At 45.9% G+C, this 19,906-nt stretch overlaps 1 protein-coding gene across 2 annotated transcripts in view; it reads right to left on the bottom strand.

The window, feature by feature from the left end:
- Positions 1–19,906, bottom strand: part of SRPK1 (SRSF protein kinase 1) — a 72,133-nt gene that overhangs the window by 49,812 nt on the left and 2,415 nt on the right. The gene's annotated exons all lie outside the window — the stretch shown is intronic.

Below are 19,906 nucleotides of genomic sequence, written 5' to 3'. Positions count from 1 at the left end.
TATAATTGCAAGATGTTGAAAACTGAAATGCCCACATATGGGAGTGGCTGAATAAACTGTGATTCAGCTACTCAGTGGAGCACTATGTAGCTGTAAAAACAAAGAACTAGGAAGTTATTTATGAACTAATATGAAGTAATACCCAGGACATATTGCTAAAATGGAAAAAACAAAGTGCAAAGGACTAGCTAAAGTGTGTTCCATTTCCCATAAGAGGAAGATATAGGAAAAGACATGTACCCATTCATCTGTGCAAAAAGGTCAGAATAATCTGAAAATTAAACAATAGGTGAGTGGGAAAAGGGTATTGGGGGAAGGGGAGAAAGGAATCTGAGTAACAGATGAGGAGTGCGCATCCTTTTGTATATATGACTCCTCAACTAAACTAGTAAAACCAACCAGATACTAAAACCCAAACGGGAATGCAACCACTAGCAAATGAATCTAACCATATGCTAAATGATTATCACATTTTCAGTGTGGGTTGAAGGTTTTTTTTTCCCTGCTTTGATTTTCCTGAAGGGTTCTGTTTTTGTTTAATTTTCATTTATTTATTTAAGAGACAGAGAGAGAGCTCCCATCCATGGTTCACTCTCCAAATGCTGAGGCTGGGACAGAGCTACAGCTGGAAGCCAGGAAGGCAATCTAGGTCTCTCATGGGGGTGGCAGGCACCTAGTCACTTGAGCAGTCACCGCTGCATCAGTGTCTGACTGGCAGGAAAGCAGAGTTGGGAGCCAGAGCGTGAATCAAACGCAGAACCTCCACAGTGAAATGTGGGCATCGTAACCTCTGGGCTAACCAACTGCTTATTACCCCTAAGTTTTTTTTTTTTTTCTGTGGGAGCATGTTTATATATTTTGTTAGAACCTTACATGACAAAATACAATAAATTTTATAATCTTAATGATACTAAATTCTCATGTATTTAATTCTTTCTGGATTCTCTATCTTGTTCTACTACTATATTCAAGGGTAACAATTTTTATTATTTTAACTTCATAGCCACTTGCCGTTGGTTCACCCTACAATGGCCACCGCGGCCTGCGCAGCGCTGCGGCCAGCGCACCACGCTGATCCGAAGGCAGGAGCCAGGTGCTTCTCCTGGTCTCCCATGGGGTGCAGGGTCCAAGCACTTGGGCCATCCTCCACTGCCTTCCCGAGCCACAGCAGAGAGCTGGCCTGGAAGAGGGGCAACCGGGACAGAATCCAGCGCCCCGACCGGGACTAGAACTCGGTGTGCCAGCGCCGCAAGGTGGAGGATTAGCCTATTGAGCCGCAGCGCCGGCCCATAGCCACTTTAATATCTGGTAGGACAGTCTCATCCTATCTTTATTATTATAGTTCTTTCAGAATTTTCTTGACTTACTTCATTTCCTTTTTTTTTTTTTTTTCAAAAAAAAAATCTGTTTAGTTCTAAACATAATATGGATAGTGGAATGTGCAATTTATAAGATTAATTCAGGGAGAACTCATGATTATCTAATTTAAACCTGAATCTTCCAAACCAGGGTCTATCTTCATGCACTGAAATGTTCTGGATTACTTACTAATCACACACCCCCCCATCAGCACTGTTTTCTTTTATTGTTGTTAAAAATATTTATTTAAAATACACAATTGTTGTCCATATCTAGTTGCACATAAATATATTAACATGTCTGTATAATTTTGGACTTAAAGTAAACTTGCTACAGTGCTTTCTTAAAGCTAGCTTGCATTATACAAAGCAAATTCCTCTGTCAGTTCTTTCATAAAATAGTTCTATAAAAAATGCATCATCTTTCTTAAAAGATGTATATCCAGCACTGTTTTCAAAAAACAGAAATCAAGAGCTTCACTACAACCTTAATCACCACTTTCCAGTAGCACACTCACTGTAAGGAAGCACCAAAAAAAGGGCTGAGGATTAATTAGCACAGATTCTGCCACCTAAAATTTTCATCAGAAATAAAGCACTGAGATGTCACAGAAATCTCTAAAAGAAACCAGACTGGTTCCAGGGCTGGGGCAGGCATCATACAAGAAGAACATGGATCATCATGTTATGGCAAAAAGTACAAAAGTATTCAAAGAATGAAGGAGATATATCAAAAGGACAATAGCCAGATTCGAAAGAATTTGAGCACTGAAATCATGACAGCAATGGGTTAAAACACTGAATAAAAAATGGCAGAATGAAATAATACCATTTGAGTTCACGCCCTAATTACATGATCAAAGGTAACATCACCAGTCCAGGGACAGGCAGCATGAGCCTCCTGCTGTGATGTACCAAAGACAATGCTAACATACACAAAACTCAAACTAAAGAATCCTTTACAAAATAAATGACCCATATTCTTTAAAACTATCAATGTTAAGAAAGACAAAGGCAGACAACAAACTATTTTAGATTAAAGATATACAAGAACTAAATGCAATGTGTGAGTCTGCGTTGGATACTGGACCAGAAAAAAAAATTCAATTTTTTCTATAAAGGCATTGGTACAACTGGCAATTTTAATAAGATCTGGAGTAATATTGTACTAATATTTTAATTTCTACTTAGATAACTATATTGTGGTTAAATGTGACCTTGTTCTAAGGTTAACATGTAAAGTATTTCAGGGTAAAGAGATGTGATATTAGCAACTTTAAAAAAAAGATGCACTTGGGTCATTTTCTGATGTTTTTCCAGGAGCATTAGCAGGGAGCCAGATCAGAAGTGGAGCAGCTGGGACTTGAGTGGGTATCCATATGGGATGCCAGTGCCACACATGGCAGCGTAACCCACTCAGCCACAATGCCATCCCCTGTAAACTAAGGCTTTTGAGGCACACATGTTTTTATTGTATAAGACTAAAACAACAACACAAAGTCAGAGTTACACAGAGTGGAGAGGCAGAGAGGCAGAAAGAGAGAGAGAGAGAAGTCTTCCATCTGCTGGTTCAATCCCCAAATGGCCACAATGGCATGAGCTGTGCCAATCCGAAGCCAGGAGCCAGGAGCTTCTTCCGTCTCCCACAGGGGTGCAGGAGCCCAAGGTCTTGGGCCATCTTCTACTGCTTTCCAGGCTATAGCAGAGCTGGATTGGAAGTGGAGCAGCCGGGAGTAGAACCAGTGCCCATATGAGATGCCAGCACTGCAGGCAGCCGCTTTATCTGCTACGCCACAGCACCAGCCCCTGATCTTTTCTTAAAAAGGCTTTCTTTTAGGGGCCGGCGCCGTGGCTCAATAGGCTAATCCTCCGCCTTGCGGCGCCAGCACACCAGGTTCTAGTCCCGGTCAGGGCGCCGGATTCTGTCCCTGTTGCCCCTCTTCCAGGCCAGCTCTCTGCTATGGCCCGGGAGTGCAGTGGAGGGTGGCCCAAGTCCTTGGGCCCTGCACCCCATGGGAGACCAGGATAAGTACCTGGCTCCTGCCACTGGATCAGCGTGGTGGCCATTGGAGGGTGAACCAACGGCAAAAGGAAGACCTTTCTCTCTGTCTCTCTCTCTCTCACTGTCCACTCTGTCAAAAAAAAAAAAAAAAAAAGGCTTTCTTTTTTTTTTTTTCCTTCTAAGATTATTTATTTGAACTGATGAACTGGCACCCATATGGGATGCCGGTGCTTCAGGCCAGGGCATTAACCCACGGTGCCACAGCACCAGCCGCACAACACAAACTTTGTAGAGCCTGCTTATATTTTGATGACTCACTGCCTATACATTTATGATAAACAGCCACCAGATGGCACTTTATCTGCGATCTCCTAATCCCAGCAGCCTTGGCTTCCAAAGGCAGCATGCTTTTAGATTCAATTATTAAAGACTACCAGTTGAACAAAGGAAATCCAAACACAAACTGGTAACCTTTCATAAAGCACAAATAATAGACAATCACTATTTTCTTTCCTTTTTTTTTTTTTTTTTGAAGATTTTATTTATTTGAGAGGTAGAGTTACAGACAGTGAGAGGGAGAGACAGAGAGAAAGGTCTTCCTTCCCTTGGTTCACTCCCCAGATGGCCGCAACAGCTGGAGCTGCACCAATCCAAAGCCAGGAGCCAGGTGCTTTCTCCAGGTCTCCCATGTGGGTGCAGGGCCCAAGGACTTGGGCCATCTTCCACTGCTTTCCCAGGCCATAGCAGAGAACTGGAGAGAGGCAGCTGGGACCAGAACCAGTGCCCATATGGGATGCTGGCGCCACAGGTGGAGGATTAACCTACTGCGCCACAGCACCAGCCCCAACAGTCACTATTTTCAAAATGAACTTTTCACAATGGCCTACAAGACCTTAGATGACCTGATTTTTCACTGTCCTCCAAATGGCATCTCCACATTAACATCCTCAGGTCTGTGTTAAAGGGTCATCTTTCCAAACAACTTCTCAGGGTCATGTTGTAGCATAATGGGTTAAGCCACTGCCTGCGCCGACATCATCCCAGACAGGTGCTAGTTTGAATTCTAGCTGCTCTACTTCCGATTCAACTACCTTCTAATGTGCGTGGGAAAGCAGTGGAAGGTGGTCCAAGTCTTTAGGCCCCTGCATCCATGTGAGACTACCATGAGTCTCACCCACTTGAGTCTACCATATGAGACCATGTAAGCTACTGACTTCTGGCTCTGGCCTGGCCCAGCCCAGGTTGTAGTGGCCATTTGGGGAGTGAACCAGTGGATGGAAGATCTTTGCCTCTGTGTTAACTATGCCTTTCAAATAAATAAATAAATCTTTAAAACAAAACAATAAAAAACCTTCTCTGATCCTTCCTATGTAAAACAGCAGTCTATGCTCCATACCCCCTGGTGTTCCCCTTACCTTGTTCTTCAGGGCCTGGAATTTTATTTTCTTCCTCCCCACACTCCCAGAATATAAGTTTCATGAGGGCAGAATATTTTGCTGACTGTCCTATCATAAGCTCCTAAAGCAGAGATATGCACAAAGCATTTCTCTTCAAGCTTCCAACTAGTCCTCCCAATGGACTTTGTGAAACACTGAAGTGTTTTACACAGAAGCAGTCATCAGAGCAACCCTACAAAATGCGTGCCTTACAAAGATTTCCTTTGGCAAGAAGGTTTGGTAAAATGTAGGACTGAAAAGCAAAGATGCAGGAGACAATGCAGAGGTAGAGCTAACAGCCAAGGTCCCTGGAGTCGGAAGACTCGGGTTTGATCCTGGTTCCACAGCTTAAAAGTAGAGCTCCATGCTTTGGAGCTGGGAAAAGGGAATTGAGACGGCAAAGTTCCATCAAAGTTCTATCTCACGGCCTCTCCAGGAGATACCTATTCTGTAATGTCAGGCTAAGCAAAGGGCTAGGGGATAATGAGCTTATGCTGTTTAAATAGGGTTTTGACATTTGAGAAAGAAGGTGAAGGACCCTGGAGTTTAATCTACAATGATTTGAATGGTGGTTCCACAAATAAGACTGAAATTCAAGAGAAGGAACTGGTTTGAAAACCATGTGTTTTGGGTCTTAGGAATGCTTTAGCTGCAGCTTCAAAAGACAGACTTCTTAGAAGCTGACTCAAAGAAGCACCTTTGAAACTTTAGTTTACTTACATGTAAACTTAAGTTTTCTTTCTGCTTTGGGGGATGGGGAATCGTAGGATCTCCTAAAGCAGACAATTGTCTTCAGGGGCTCATGTGATGGGTTTAAATATGACCCTCCCCAAGATATCCTGGTATCCTAACCGCCAATCAAACAAAAATGAGGTTATTGGGAGAAGCCCTAACCCAGTATGAATGGTGGCCTTATCAAAAGGGGCAATTTGGAGACAGGAAAAGACATCAAAAGGACCTATGTCGAAAAGACAATGTGAAGGTGAAGACCCACAAGGAGAATATGGCCATCTACAATACAAGGAAAGAGGCCCTAAATATTTTCCCCTCACAGGGCTGGCGCTGTGGCACAGCAGGTTAACACCCTGGCCTGAAGTGCCACTAACCCATATGGCCGCCGGTTCGAGACCCGGCTGCTCCACTTCCAATCCAGCTCTCTGCTTGGCCTGGGAAAGCAACAGAAGATGGGCCAAGTCCTTGGGCCCCTGTACCCGCGTGGAAGACTGGGAAGAAGCTCCTGGCTCCTAGCTTCAGATCGGTGCAGCTCCGGCTGTTGCAGCCAATTGAGGAGTGAACCATCGGATGGAAGACCTCTCTCTCTCTTTCTCTCTCTGCCTCTTCTCTCTCTGTGTAACTCTGACTTTCAAATAAATAAATAATCTTCACAAAAAAAATTTTCCCTCAGTCTTCTAAAACCAAGATGCTGATTTCAGACTTCTAGCTTCCAAAACAGAGACAACCATTTTCTGTTGCTGAAGCCACCCACTATGTGGTGGTTTATTATGGCAGACTATGGAGAATCATATTTGCATAGCTAAGAAATCATGAGCCCCTTGAGGAGGGGCTGACTGTGTCCTAGTTGTCCTGGTCTTCATTTCACAGTATCGCATTTACTTATATTGATGCAAAGATTTAACAAGATGCTAATTTAAGTTCTAGCACCTACACACAATGGAACTCAATAAATGCTAACTTTCTCCCACTACCTTTTCCATATATACTTTCCCTGATGTTTCCTTTTGTAAAGTGACATAATCCCTTACATTATCTAATTTTATCTGAATTTAACTTGAAAACTGTAATGAATATGTATGAAGACATATTCAAGTAGTCCTTTTTTTTTTTTTTTAAGATTTTATTTATTTATTTAAGAGGTAGAGTTACAGACAGTGTGAGAGAGAAACAGAAAGAAAGGTCCTCCCTCCGTTGGGTCACCCCCCCAAATGGCCACCACAGCCGGAACTACGCCGATCCGAAGCCAGAAGCCAGGTGCCTCCTCCTGGTCTCCCACGCTGGTGCAGGAGCCCAAACACCTAGGCCATCCTCCATTGCCCTCCCGGGCCCCAGCAGAGAGCCGGACTGGAAGAGGAGCAGCCAGGACTAGAACCCGGTGCCCATATGGGATGCCGGCGTCTCAGGCGGAAGACTAGCCAAGTGAGCCACGGCGCCGGCCCCCAAGTAGTCCGTTTCTCAATTCAAATTCTAACTGGAGGGGCAAGCACTTGCTGCAGTGGTTAAGCAGCTGCTTGGAATGCCTGGTTCAAGCCTCAGCTACTCCACTTTCGATTCAGCTTCCTACTAATGCACATCCTGGGAGGGCAACAGATGATGGCTCAAGTATTTACACTGCTACTAACCACATAGGAGACCTGGATGGAGTTCTGGGCTCCACTTTGGCTTAGCCCAGTCATGGCTGTTGTAAACAGTTAGGGAGTAAACCAGCAGATGGAAGATCTCTGTCTCTCTGCTTTTCAAATAAAACTGGAAATATGGCCGGCGCCGTGGCTCAATAGGCTAATCCTCCACCTTGCGGCGCCGGCACACCGGGTTCTAGTCCCGGTCGGGGCACCGGATTCTGTCCCGGTTGCCCCTCTTCCAGGCCAGCTCTCTGCTATGGCCAGGGAGTGCAGTGGAGGATGGCCCAGGTGCTTGGGCCCTGCACCCCATGGGAGACCAGGAAAAGCACCTGGCTCCTGGCTCCTGCCATCGGATCAGCGCGGTGCGCCGGCTGCAGCGGCGGCCATTGGAGGGTGAACCAACGGCAAAGGAAGACCTTTCTCTCTCTGTCTCTCTCTCTCACTGTCCACTCTGCCTATCAAAAAACAAAAAAAAAAAAAAAAACAAAAAACAAAAAAAAAACCTGGAAATAAATATTAAGAAATACTAAACTGGAGCTAGGGTTTGCCAGTATCAAAATTAAAATTTGGAGGACTGGTGCTTCAGCCTGCCACCTGTGTTAGCATCCCATATGGGTGCCAGTCTGTGTCTCAGTTGCTCTGCTTCTAATCTAGCTCCCTGCTAATGCTCCTGGGAAAGCAGCAGAGTCCTTGGGCCCCTGTACCCATGTGGGAGACCAGGAAGAATCTCCTGGCTTCTGTCTGGTCCAGTCTTACCCATTGCAGCTACTTGGGGAGTGAACAAGCAGAAAGAAGATAACTGATCTCTCTCTCTCTGTAACTCTGCCTTTCAGATAAAAAAAATTTTTTTGAGTACTTAAGTTTATCAGGATTTATACACAAATAACTAAATATAATGGAGAGAGCATTGTGGCACAGTCACTTAAGCCACTGCTTGGTATGACAGCACCACTTATCAAAGTGCTGGTTTGTGTCCTGGATGGCAGCCCAAGTATTTGGGTTCCTACAACCCATGTAGGAGACCCAGATGGAGTTCCAAGCTCCTGGTTTTCAACCCAGCCCAGCCCTATTTCAGGCCATTTGGGGAGTAAAGCAGCATATGGAAGATCTCTGTCTCTCCCTGTTAATCTTTCAAATACATAAATCTTAAATAAATCAATTAATATAATCCATTTCTAATCTTCAAGTGACTATACTCCAAATTAGATCTCACACACAAAGATGTAGGTACTTCAAAAAGTTCATGGAGGCCGGCGCCACGGCTCACTAGGCTAATCCTCCGCCTTGCGGAGCCGGCACACCGAGTTCTAGTCCCGGTCGGGGCGCCGGATTCTGTCCCGGTTGCCCCTCTTCCAGGCCAGCTCTCTGCTGTGGCCAGGGAGTGCAGTGGAGGGTGGCCCAAGTCCTTGGGCCCTGCACCCCATGGGAGACCAGAAGTACCTGGCTCCTGCCATCGGATCAGCGTGGTGCGCCGGCCACAGCGCGCCAGCCGCGGCAGCCATTGGAGGGTGAACCAGCGGCAAAGGAAGACCTTTCTCTCTCTCTCTCTCTCTCACTGTCCACTCTACCTGTCCAAAAAAAAAAAAAAAAAAAAAAAAAAATCATGGAAAATAAAAACAATGAAAAGATTACACATGGATTTCAATTTTTTTGTACCCAAATTGTGCTTGTTGCTATCACTTGGGACCAAGAGCTTAAGACAACAGACCTACTTTATGCTCCATCTTCAACCCAGATTAAAAACTGAAGGCAACAAGCCAAATCCTGTCTCTTAACTTAGTTCATAATACTTAAAACTGTGAACACTAAACAATCAGTATGATTATATAAAGATTTTACAGGAGGATTTTACATAAAATTCCAGCTTTTCTGAAAAAAATCTGAAGATGTATACTTACATTTTCCTAAGATAACCAGCAGGAGCTGATAAGTCTTTTCTTTTTAGATATAAAGGAGGAAGCCTACTCCATACATTATTCTAATAACCATCTTCTCTTTTGTCTTACTCATAGCATGCTTCACAAACCCTATTCTAAGAAGAAACCAACAAGCACAAATTACATATTCATTTCAAGCTTTGAACATAGATAACCCAAGTAATTCTGCAAGATTTGAAATTTGTAAAAAGCCAAATATGATGTAAAACGAAAGCAAACAAAAATGTATAACCAGGTGGTACTATAATTACACAGACAGGAACTGGTCCCCTCAACTATAGAACTCAGTAATAGATTCTACATCCCTAGTGAAACATACCCTAAGAAAAACAATTGTTAACTTTCTTTAGTCATCATATTGTTGACAGTAGGTCTGGCATTGTCATTCTGAGTCTGTTGTATATATCTATGTGGAAAAGAAAAGAAGTAACCACAGAGAAGCTGCGGAGAACTGGGGTTTTCAAGTGTGCGACAAGGGAAGCGAAATATAATCAAAGTTAAAAGTCTCTGGGTCCTATATTTTGACTTTTAAGTACAACTTGAAATTTTCTTTTTAAAGACTTTGGGGCCGGCGCTGTGGCATAGTGGGTAAAGCCACTGCCTGCAGTGCTGGCATCCCATATGGGCGCCGGTTCGAGTCCCGGCTGCTCCTCTTCCGATCCAACTCTCTGCTGTGGCCTGGGAAAGCAGTAGAAGATGGTCCAAGTCCTCAGCCCCTGCACCCACATGGGAGACCTGGAGGATGCTCCTGGCTTCAGATTGGCACAGCTCTGGCTGTTGCAGCCAACTGGGGAATGATCTAGCGGATGGAAGATCTCCCTCTCTTCTCTCTCCCCCTCTCTCTCTCCTGTGAAACTCTGACTTTCAAATAAATAATAAATAAATCTTTAAAAAAAAAAAAAAGAAAAAACACTTATTTCCTATCCATAGTTCCAGAAAAGGCCCAAGACACAATGACTAACTCAGAACCAGGTTGTGATCTCCGAAACCATTTCACACAAAAAGACTTTTTGAAGAAACAGCTAGTTCCTGGTCTGGTACTGAGAATGTAACAGATGAGACTGGACTTTCTGTCATATCAAACAGTAAAAGAGCTATCAAAGACGTCTCACGAGTCACCCTGAAGAGAATGTAATTGGCCAAAAAAGGAGCAATCTATAAAAGTAACAACTACACATGCTATTAACATGCATGAATATTAAAAATATTATGCCAAGTAAAAGAACCCAGTCAAAAGGACCTCACAGTGCGTGATTCCATTTATATGAACTGTCCAGGATAGGCAACTCCACAGGGACAGATCAGTGGCTGCCTGGAATTGGAGGGGCCAGGAGGAGGCCACGGAGAATGATTGCTAGTGGGTACATGGTTTCTTTGTGGAATAATGAAAACATTCTCAACCTATATTGTAGTGATGATGGTTACAAAACTGAACATACTAAAACCCATTAAAGACTTGATATAGGTGAGTTTTACGGTATATAAATTGTACTTTCATAAACTATGGGGGGGCCCAATTTCAATAGATTAAGCCACAAATGTTAAAATCTGTCTGTTAAAATCTGTGTCTAGGACCCAGAACTTGAATAGAGGTCATGTCCACAGTGCATCTGCCTGGTTTGGCTGCCGGTCAGTATTGGCCCCTGAGAACTGGACAGGGATCGTTTACACAGCGCAGGGCTCCCCAGGGCTCCTGTGGCCTCCTTCCCTCCGCGACTCCAGCTTGCTTTATTTGTGATCTTAGCCATGTTCCAGTTGTGTCCTCCTTGCCAAGGTTGGGCTGGGGGCGGAACTGGCATCCCCAGGACTGCCCCCCACCCCAGCAGATGCCCTCAACCATATCTCATACTGGTTGCCGAAGCCTGGGGTGTCTGCCCAAGTCCTTATTCACGCATGGTCCCTCTTCATCCCTGTCTCTGTGTCTTGCTTCCCAACCCTCAGTTCCTAAACCATTTCAAGGCTTCCAAATGATTATTATTGGTAAAAAGGATTGTGCAGCTTTTAGTTTTTATTTTCAAAGCCAAAGGGCCTTGTGATACCCCTCTTGTCCACCCCCCCACTCACGCCCTGTCCCCTCCTCTACAACAATCAATGTAACCTTTCTTAAAGGCTGCAGCTCCAACCCCCACCCTGCTGGTTCTACAAAGCCTGCCCCCCCAACTTCAATTCTCTCTCCCTCAGATCTTCCCATTCCACACTCCCATCTTGGTGCTGAAAACTAGGTGGGGGCAAGGGGGCAAAAGAGGAGTGGGAGACGGGTCCTCCTCTAGTGAAGACTCTCGGGTGTCAGTCGTGTTCTTTGTCACTGCTTGGCAGTGACAGAAAACATCGGAGTGCTTGTCGGGAACCCCCTTGTTTGCTAGGTGAGACTTCGGGGAGCTCTCTGCTCCCTGCCACCTCCTTGGCACTCTGTCGGCAGTGCTGGGCGAGGCTGTGGAGAATCCCCGGGCCCTCCTCACATAACTGCGAGGAGGCTTGTGGGGCGAGTGGTCTCCTCTCCATATGCCAAAGTAAATCCCACCACCCCTCACCCATGGGCTCCTTGGCCCCTAGTGTTTTTTGAAGCATTCTGACCATTCTCAAGGCTACTGTATATATATTTTAATGTTACAATTTTTTAAAAATCTGACATAAACGGGTGTGGAGAAGTAAAAGAGGCAGAATGCCCCCCAATCTGCAGGGGTAGGGCGGGGAGGGAGCCTATCCTTCCCTTCAGCCTCCCTCTGCCCCCTCCCCCTGCAGCTCTAAAGCACTTGCTTCAAGGAATAAGCACTTTGGTGGAAAGGCCTATTTCAAGTAAGGAGCCTGGGAGCAGCCCCAGGTCCCTGCAAAGCAGACAGTGAGGGCTACAGAGGAGACGGGGAAACAGAGGTGTGAATCAGGGGGTGAGATGAAAAGAGCCAGTTTTTGGTTTCTGACTTTTGGGGGATGTCTCTGCATGGGCAGTGGCTTTGCTAGGGTTGTGTTCTATCCTTCAGAAAAAAAAAAAAAAAAAAGGCATAAACTGTGGGTCCTGGGATGGACCAACAGACCCAGGTCACTGTCACTGTCCAGCTGAGACTGATGGGCCACCTGCCCTGCCCGTGGCCCACTGAGGCATAGGACTGCTGAAAACCACTGAATGTATAGCAGGGACGGGGAGAGGGGTGTGCAGGGAGGGCGCTTCTCCTCTGGTGCTGTGAGGGGTGGGAGAGTTGATACAGAGGGACCGAGGAGGGTCTTCCTTCCTCTCCAGCATCAGCCATACCCTTCTTACTTCTTCACCCCTGTCCATCTTGACTGTAAGTCCAGCTCACTTTTGCCTTCAACATGTAAACAAAGGAAAAATTCCATGGCTGTCGGCCCCCAACAAGCACCTTCCTGCTCCCTGGACTGGAAGAGAAGAGGCTGGGGGTAGGGTGGGTGAGGCCAGAGTGAACATTTCTATAGCTATAACCCCCAAACCTCAGGTCTTCCTTTTCTGTTGGTTCACCCCCCAATGGCCGCTGTGGCCAGCGCACCGCGCTGATCCGAAGCCAGGAGCTTCTCTTGGTCTCCCATATGGGTGCAAGGCCCAAGCACTTGGGCCATCCTCCACTGTACTCCCGGGCCACAGCAGAGAGCTGGACAGGAAGAGGAGCAACCAGGATAGAATCCGGCGCTCTGACCGGGACTAGAACCTGGTGTGCCAGCGCCGCAAGCGGAGGATTAGCCTAGTGAGCCGTGGCACTGGCCGCACTCTGTTTCTTACGCACTGAGTTTTTTTGTCCAAATGGCTCCAGCAACTGCACTCTAGTGGGGGGGACTCTTCCTCCTTCCCCTCAGCCACTTCTCACCCCCTCCCCACACATAGTATTCATCCCCACCTCCCCTACCAATGGCAAAAGGAAACCCTACGCCTGGGGCCAGCCAGTATGCCCATATCTCACCTAGTCTGAAACCCTACCTTTTAAGGAGGGACAGAAACAAAGCAGCCCCTTCCCCTCTAATTGTGGTGGCTCAGGCCCTCCGTGGCCTTGACCTGAGTTGGGCAGGAGCAGAGGTAAGGAATCTTTGAGGACCAAGCCTAGTGGCCTGGGAAGAGGGAGGTGGAGAGGAAAGGCTCTGATGTGGGGACTCCCTCTTCCCGATCCAACCCCTAGAGAAGCGACCAAATGCAAAGACTGGAGGAAGCCGGGGTGGGAAGACCTGCTTTTTGAATTACCTGAAGGTACTGACTCTGAGGCAGCTGTTGCCCACTTAGGTGTGAGGGGGACACTATCACTGCATTTGGGAGGGCAGAGGGTGGCAGTGACAAAGGATCTGCTCTGGCTGTCAATCACCCCTGCTAGGCCCTTTCCCTGGGGAACCCAGAAGCTTGACTTTGCCCCCAGGAAGCTAGGGAGAGCCTTCCCTCCCATCCCCATCCCTCACTCTGGGAACCCTCTCCAACTGTACTAAAGTAGCTATTGCGCCAGTCTTACCCCATGCTGGGGGGGAGGGGTCCCCTCTGCTTCCAGTCTCCCCTTGTCCCATCTCCACACCCATCCCAGGCAATCTCCTTGTATTCTTGGATAACTCAGCTTTGTATGTGTGTTTTAAGGGGTGAGGAGGGTTCTGGCTGGAGTGGGTTTGGCAGGGGTTCGGGAAGTGTTAGAGGAAAGACAGAGGATGAAGTCTCCTGCCCCCTTCCCCAGCTCCAAGCTCCAGAAGCCTGGTGGGGAGGTGCCTACTCTCACTGCCCTATGTCTTGCAGATGTGGGGGGATGGGAAGGGGAGTGCTTGGCAGAGCAGCCCCCAGGGTGGCTCTCTCAAAGCAATAGTTTCCCTGCATGGAGGATGGCAAGAAAGGGGGGCGGGGGGACTGGGGAGGGAGGGGGCCATGTACAGCTGTGAACATTCAGGGGCATTCTCTGTCTGGCACCCGCTGTGGCATCTATGTGTGTGTGAACCTCTGCTTCCCCACACCCTGCATGACCTGTGATGCTGCAGACACCACCGTCCTGTGTGCACGTGTGTGCTGGAGGCACAGAGGGGCACGCTCATGTCCTACTGCACCCTCCACCTGTGACCCATGTACTCGGTTGTAGGAAGTGAAGAGAACTGAGCACAAGTCACTGGGTTCTGGTTGAATCTTTCTAAGCAATGTTGTTCCACTCCTGCCCTTATCCCTGCCCTGGATCCACCTGTGGTGCTAGTGCTGGGGTCAGGGTGTTGAATGCTGGTGGGCAGCAATAAAGGGCAGATCTGCCCAGATGCTTGCAGCCCCAGGGTGCTGAGAACAGCAGGAACAAGTGGGGACCTTGGTGCATTTGCCCTTCCCCTCCCCCTCCTCCGTGGGCTAAAGCACAATGCTCTCCAGCAGCCTGATGTACCCTGCACCCTCCAGGCCCCTACTCATGTCCTCCCCTAACTTGCTTAGAACCCTCCCACCACAACCTGGTGATTTTGGTGCAAGCACAACTGTTGTAGTATTACAATCAATACATTAAGGAATAATGGTATGCTGTCATTTTGAAATCTTAAAAAAAAAAAAGATGGACTGCAATGCTCAACAGCCACTAACATTCAACAAAAAGAGAAGACCAGACAGCAGAAGCCTCCTGATGGAAGAACATACCACCACCTATGAAGTAGTGTAGCAAAAACAAATTTTCATAGAAAAGAACCACAAAGAACCACACTAAAAGACTAGAGAGACTTTTCAAACAATGGCAATATAAGGACGTTATAGATCCTAACTGAAACAAAATTAGCAGGGAAATTGGAAGACTGGATATTTGATACTAAGAATTTTTAAAAAATTAACGTGTGATTATAGTACATCGTGGTTTTGAAAATTAATACTGCATGTCTTATGATGCCTGGGATTTGCTTCAAAAAAGGGTGAAGAGAAATGGAAGATCAAAAAACATTGGCCATAGTTGAACTGTTGAAGCTGAAAGATGAAAACAGTTTATTTTGCTGTTTTCTCTATTTTCTGTATACTTGATTTTTCCATAACAATCTTACTAAAAGACAATAATGCTGTCAATTCCACACATCACTGGAATTCCTGTACCTCACTGATTCATATATGAATATCTCTGGCAATTTTACATCTCTGAAATTTAGACACATCTTAGTCAATGGTATCCCAGTTTAACTGACAGTATTTTTTTCTGGGTCTCCACACAGGTGCAGGGGCCCAAAGATTCGGGCCATCTTCTACTGCTTTCCCAGGCCATAGCAGAGAGCTGGATTCGAAGAGTCTCGAACTGGTGCCCATATGGGATGCTGGCACTGCAGGCAGCAGCTTTACCCGCTATGCCACAGTGCCGGCCCCTGCTCCTCTTCTGATCCAGCTCTCTGCTGTGACCTGCGAAAGTAGTGGAAGATTGACCAAATCCTTGGGCCCCTGCACCCGCACAGGAGACCTGGAAGAAGTTCCTGGCTCCAGATCGGCCCAGCTCCAGCCATTGAGGCCATTTGGGGAGTGAACCAGTGAATGGAAGTCCCCCCCGCCCCCGCCTCTTTGTAACTCCACCTTTCAAATAAAAATATTCTTTAAAAACCTGATAGATTCTTAATTTCAATCAGAAATTATAAGATTATAAGCATAGCTAGATACTTGTTAACCATTTTTTTGCACAGTGAGAGTTCTTTTTTTATTAAATATTTATTTATTTTTATTTATTTGAAAGGCAGAGTTGGGCTGGTGCTGTGGCACAGTGAGTAAAACCGCTGCCTGCAGTGCTGGAATCTTATAGGGCTCCCAGTTCGAGTCCCAGCTGCTCCCTTTTGATCCAGCTCTCTGCTATGGCCTGGGAAAGCAGTAGAAGATGGCCCAAGTGCTCAGGCCCCTGCACCCGTGTGGGAAACCCAGAAGTAGCTCCTAGCTCCTGGCTTTGGATCAACTCAGCTCTGGCCATTGAGGTCATTTGGGAAATGAACCAGCAGACAGAAGACCCCTCTCTCTCTCTCTCTCTCTCTCTCTCTGCCTTTCAAATAATAAATAAATGAAGGAAGAGAGGGAGGGAGGGAGGGAGGCAGAGTAACAGAGATCTTCCATCCGCTCGTTCATTCCCCAAATGACCACAACTGCCGGGGCTGAGGCAGGAGCACGGAGCTCCTTCCAGATCTCCCACATGGGTACAGGAGCCCAAAAGTTGGGCTGTCCTCCACTGCTTTCCTAGGCACATTAGCAGAGAGGTGGTTTGGAAGTGGATCAGCTGTGTGTCAAACCAGCGCCCATATGGGATGATGCCGTCAAAGGTAGAGGCCTTACCTGCTGGGTCCAAAAAAAAAAAAAAAAAAAAAAACAACACCTCTCCCAGACACTAGTGTTATGGCACAGTGGGTAAACCTGCCACTGCTGGGGTTATAATTCCAGATCACAGTCTGGGTCTGAGTTAGTCCCAAGCACTCGGATATGGGATTGGGACATCCCAAGAAGTGTTTAAACTGCTGTGCCAAACACTACCTTGATAAAAGAAATCTGAAAGGTCAACAACAAACTGAGAAATACAAATGTTAATTCCCCACAGGGACATGTTCTTAATAAAGAGCTCTTAAGCTTTTTTTTAAAAAAAGGATTATTGTCCAATATAAAAAAATGGGTCAGTGGCCGGCACTGTGGCACAGTAGGTTAAGCCTCCACCTGTAGTGCTGGCATCCCACATGGCGCCAGGTTCTGTCCCGGTTGTTCCTCTTCCAGTCCAGCTCTCTGCTGTGGCCCGGGAAGACAGTGGAGGATGGCCCAAGTGCTTGGGCCCTGCACCCCATGGGAGACCAGGAGGAAGCGCCTGGCTCCTGGCTTTGGATAGGCACACGCCAACCATAACAGCCATTTGGGGGATGAACCAACGGAGGGAAGACCTTTCTCTCTGTCTCTCTCTCACTGTCTAACTCTACCTGTCAAAAAAAAAAAAAATTAAGTTTAAAAACAAGAGGCCTTATATTACGAGACTTGGAAAGATTTGTCAATATTAGGGAGTTCTGGTCTCTCTATGTAGAGAATGAGGAACACTCCCACTCCCACTGCTCTGCCTGGAACAGTCCTCCTCCAAGTCTTTGTTCAACTGTCACCTTCTCAGTGTGGTCTCCATTAACCCCATTTAAAACTGCAACCCTATCCCCACTTCTCAACTGCTCTCATTGTCTTCTATGTCCCCACTCTATCTACTAATAAATTATGTAACTTACTTACCCTACTAAGGCTGTTCTTTAGTCTGTCTCCCCTCCCACTAAAATAAACTCCCAAGGGGGCAGACCCCCTCCCCCTCCCTTCATTGCAGTATCCAGGGACAGAAAATAGTGCTTGGGACATGGTAAGTGTTCAAAAAATATTTGTTTAATGAATAAGGGTTAAATTAGTTAAATCTTTCTAGAGTAAACTAACAATATGAATTAAAATCCTTAAAATGAAAATACCAGGAGCATAATGTCTCAGAACTTACCCTAAAAGAAATAATCACTGATGTGAGCAATGACCCCTTCAAGATCATCCACCTCAGCTGTGAAGTGCAATGCTGTGGAAACTATTCACGATACCCCTCACTGGGCAAAGTACACCCAGCGATCCCTTTCTTTGTCTTAAACACTATACATATATGGTTACTAATAAGAAATAACATAAGTCATTATGGATTCACTTAAGGTAAAACTAGATGAGGGTACTCCCTGTATCTGTGTATTTCTAAGACTTAGTGAAAAGGATAGTTTTTTAAAAAAATATGTAAGGCTGCACTGTAACAACTACTACAGAACCAATTTTCAAGGCACACAAGTGAAAAAAGCAAACGGTATCATTTAATTTTTAAAAATTATTTCAAGTTTAGTGGCCCTATTTCCAGCAAGAGAGATATGTTGGGAATTTTAAAGAAAGCTTCCTTCTAAAGTTTCAAAATAACAATTTTCATTTTTTGGAAATTAAGAAAACCACCAACTGCCCTGACTCCACAAATTAGGGAATGCTAGAATGGACAAAAAATTTCACCAGCTCAATTAAACAATTTGACTACCTAATTTACCCTAAACCCATAAAATTGCTTAACTGCAAACAAAGTGAAAATTCTTGTCCAAACTAACTCCTTAACCTAAGAAAATTATAACACATGAAATCCATTCTGGAATTACACTGCATAGAAACAATTTCAAAAGCAGTCTAAATTGCTAAGTTAAAAAAGAAAAAAAAAAAAAAACGATGAATAAAGGCACAGGCTATTGGTATACATACTGAAAACTGAAGGCCTAGAGGGAGGTAGAACAGGTGCTCCTTCTGAAAGTAAGACAATGGGTGAAAGACTATCCAAACACCCAGGCGTTCCAATGCCCCTTATTCAGAAGCCTCTACCTTACTTGTCCTCAGATACACCAACAGGCACTGTCACCTGGAGACACCACAGCCAATAACCAAGGCTTTAGGTTTTGTCAGACTTGTCTTGGAGTCCTAGTTAAAATGCTAGTAAATAAAAGCATATGTCTGAAAAGGTGAAATGGAAAATGATTTTCAGGCAATTGAAATTACCCAAAGTCAAATCTTTTTATTTTTAAAAGATTTATTTATTTGAAAGTCAGAATTACACAGAGAGAGAAGGAGAGGTGGGGAGGTGAGGGGGGGAAGGGAGAGAAAGAGAGGGAGGGAGAGAGAGAGAAGTCTTCCATCTGCTGGTTCACTCTCCAATTGACTGCAATGGCCAGAGCTGGGCTGATCTGAAGCCAGAAGCCAGGAGTTTCTTCCGGGTCTCCCACGCGGGTGCAGGGGCCCAAGGACTTGGGCCATCTTCCTCTACTTTCCCAGGCCTTAGCTGAGAACTGGATCAGAAGTGGAGCAGCTGGGACTCAAACCACTGCAGGCAGCAGCTTTACCCGCTACACTACAGTGCCAGGTCCCCAAAGTCAAATCTTTTAGGACATGGGGCCGTGGTTGTGGAGCCCTGCACATGGGCTCTGGTTCGGGTCCCGGCTGCTCCACTTCCAATCCAGCTCCCTGCCAATAGTCTAGGAAAAACAGCAGTGGATGGCCTGAGTACTTAGGTCCCTGACACCCAAGTGGGAGACCTGGATGAAGCTCCTAGCTCCTGGCTTCGCCCTGGCACAGCCCCAGCTGTTGTGGCCACTTGGGGGAGTGAATTGGTAGATAAAAGGCCTCTGTCTCCCCTTCTCTTTCAAATAAGTAAAAAATCATTAAACACACACACCCACCCACAAACTTTCAGGACAGAGAAAGAACCCAAAGGAAACATACCCTAAAGAGCACAGCACTGGAAAGCAGGAGCCCTGGATTCCAGCTGGGCTCTGCTGCAACCAGCTCCAGGACCCTGGACACATTATTTCATATATGTGGGTTCTAGTTCTAAGACCTACAGAATGAGGGGACTGAAAGTCCTTTCCACCTATGCCACACCATGACTAAATTACAAGGAATGCTACTTCGTGTTACATACTTCCAAAATTTCCTAAAATTTTTCATTTAAATTCTTGTGTTTTGGACCATTAGGTATAACAATATATACTGCTGTTTCCTTAATCAATTTGTCCAGCTGTCAGAGTACTAAAAAGTAGCAAAATCAGAATTCAAAACCAGACAGTCTCACTCCCAAAGACCACACTACTGCATGCTTCCTCCGCAGGCCTTCTTCCTGACTATTCTCCCTGTAAGCAGCAGCTTGCCTTCTCAAAATAACTGGATGCCAGCAGGAAGGCAGGCAGGAGCTAGGGAAGGGTCAAGTTACCTGAACCAGGTGGGGCTTGAACTTCTGACTCAGTACTCTAACCAACTTAATTAATTAGATATTTCAGCTAAAGAGGCTGGAGAAACAAGAAAAGAAAAAGATATGGAAAATTACAAAGAAACATGAGTTAACTGAAGGCAGAA

The sequence above is a fragment of the Oryctolagus cuniculus genome, chromosome 5, assembly GCF_051225735.1.
Source record: "Oryctolagus cuniculus isolate XC-2025 breed Fujian yellow rabbit chromosome 5, ASM5122573v1, whole genome shotgun sequence".
In the NCBI taxonomy this organism is placed as follows: domain Eukaryota; kingdom Metazoa; phylum Chordata; class Mammalia; order Lagomorpha; family Leporidae; genus Oryctolagus; species Oryctolagus cuniculus.
Note: the sequence above shows the minus strand (reverse complement) of the source record. Positions and strands in the feature narration are given on the sequence as shown.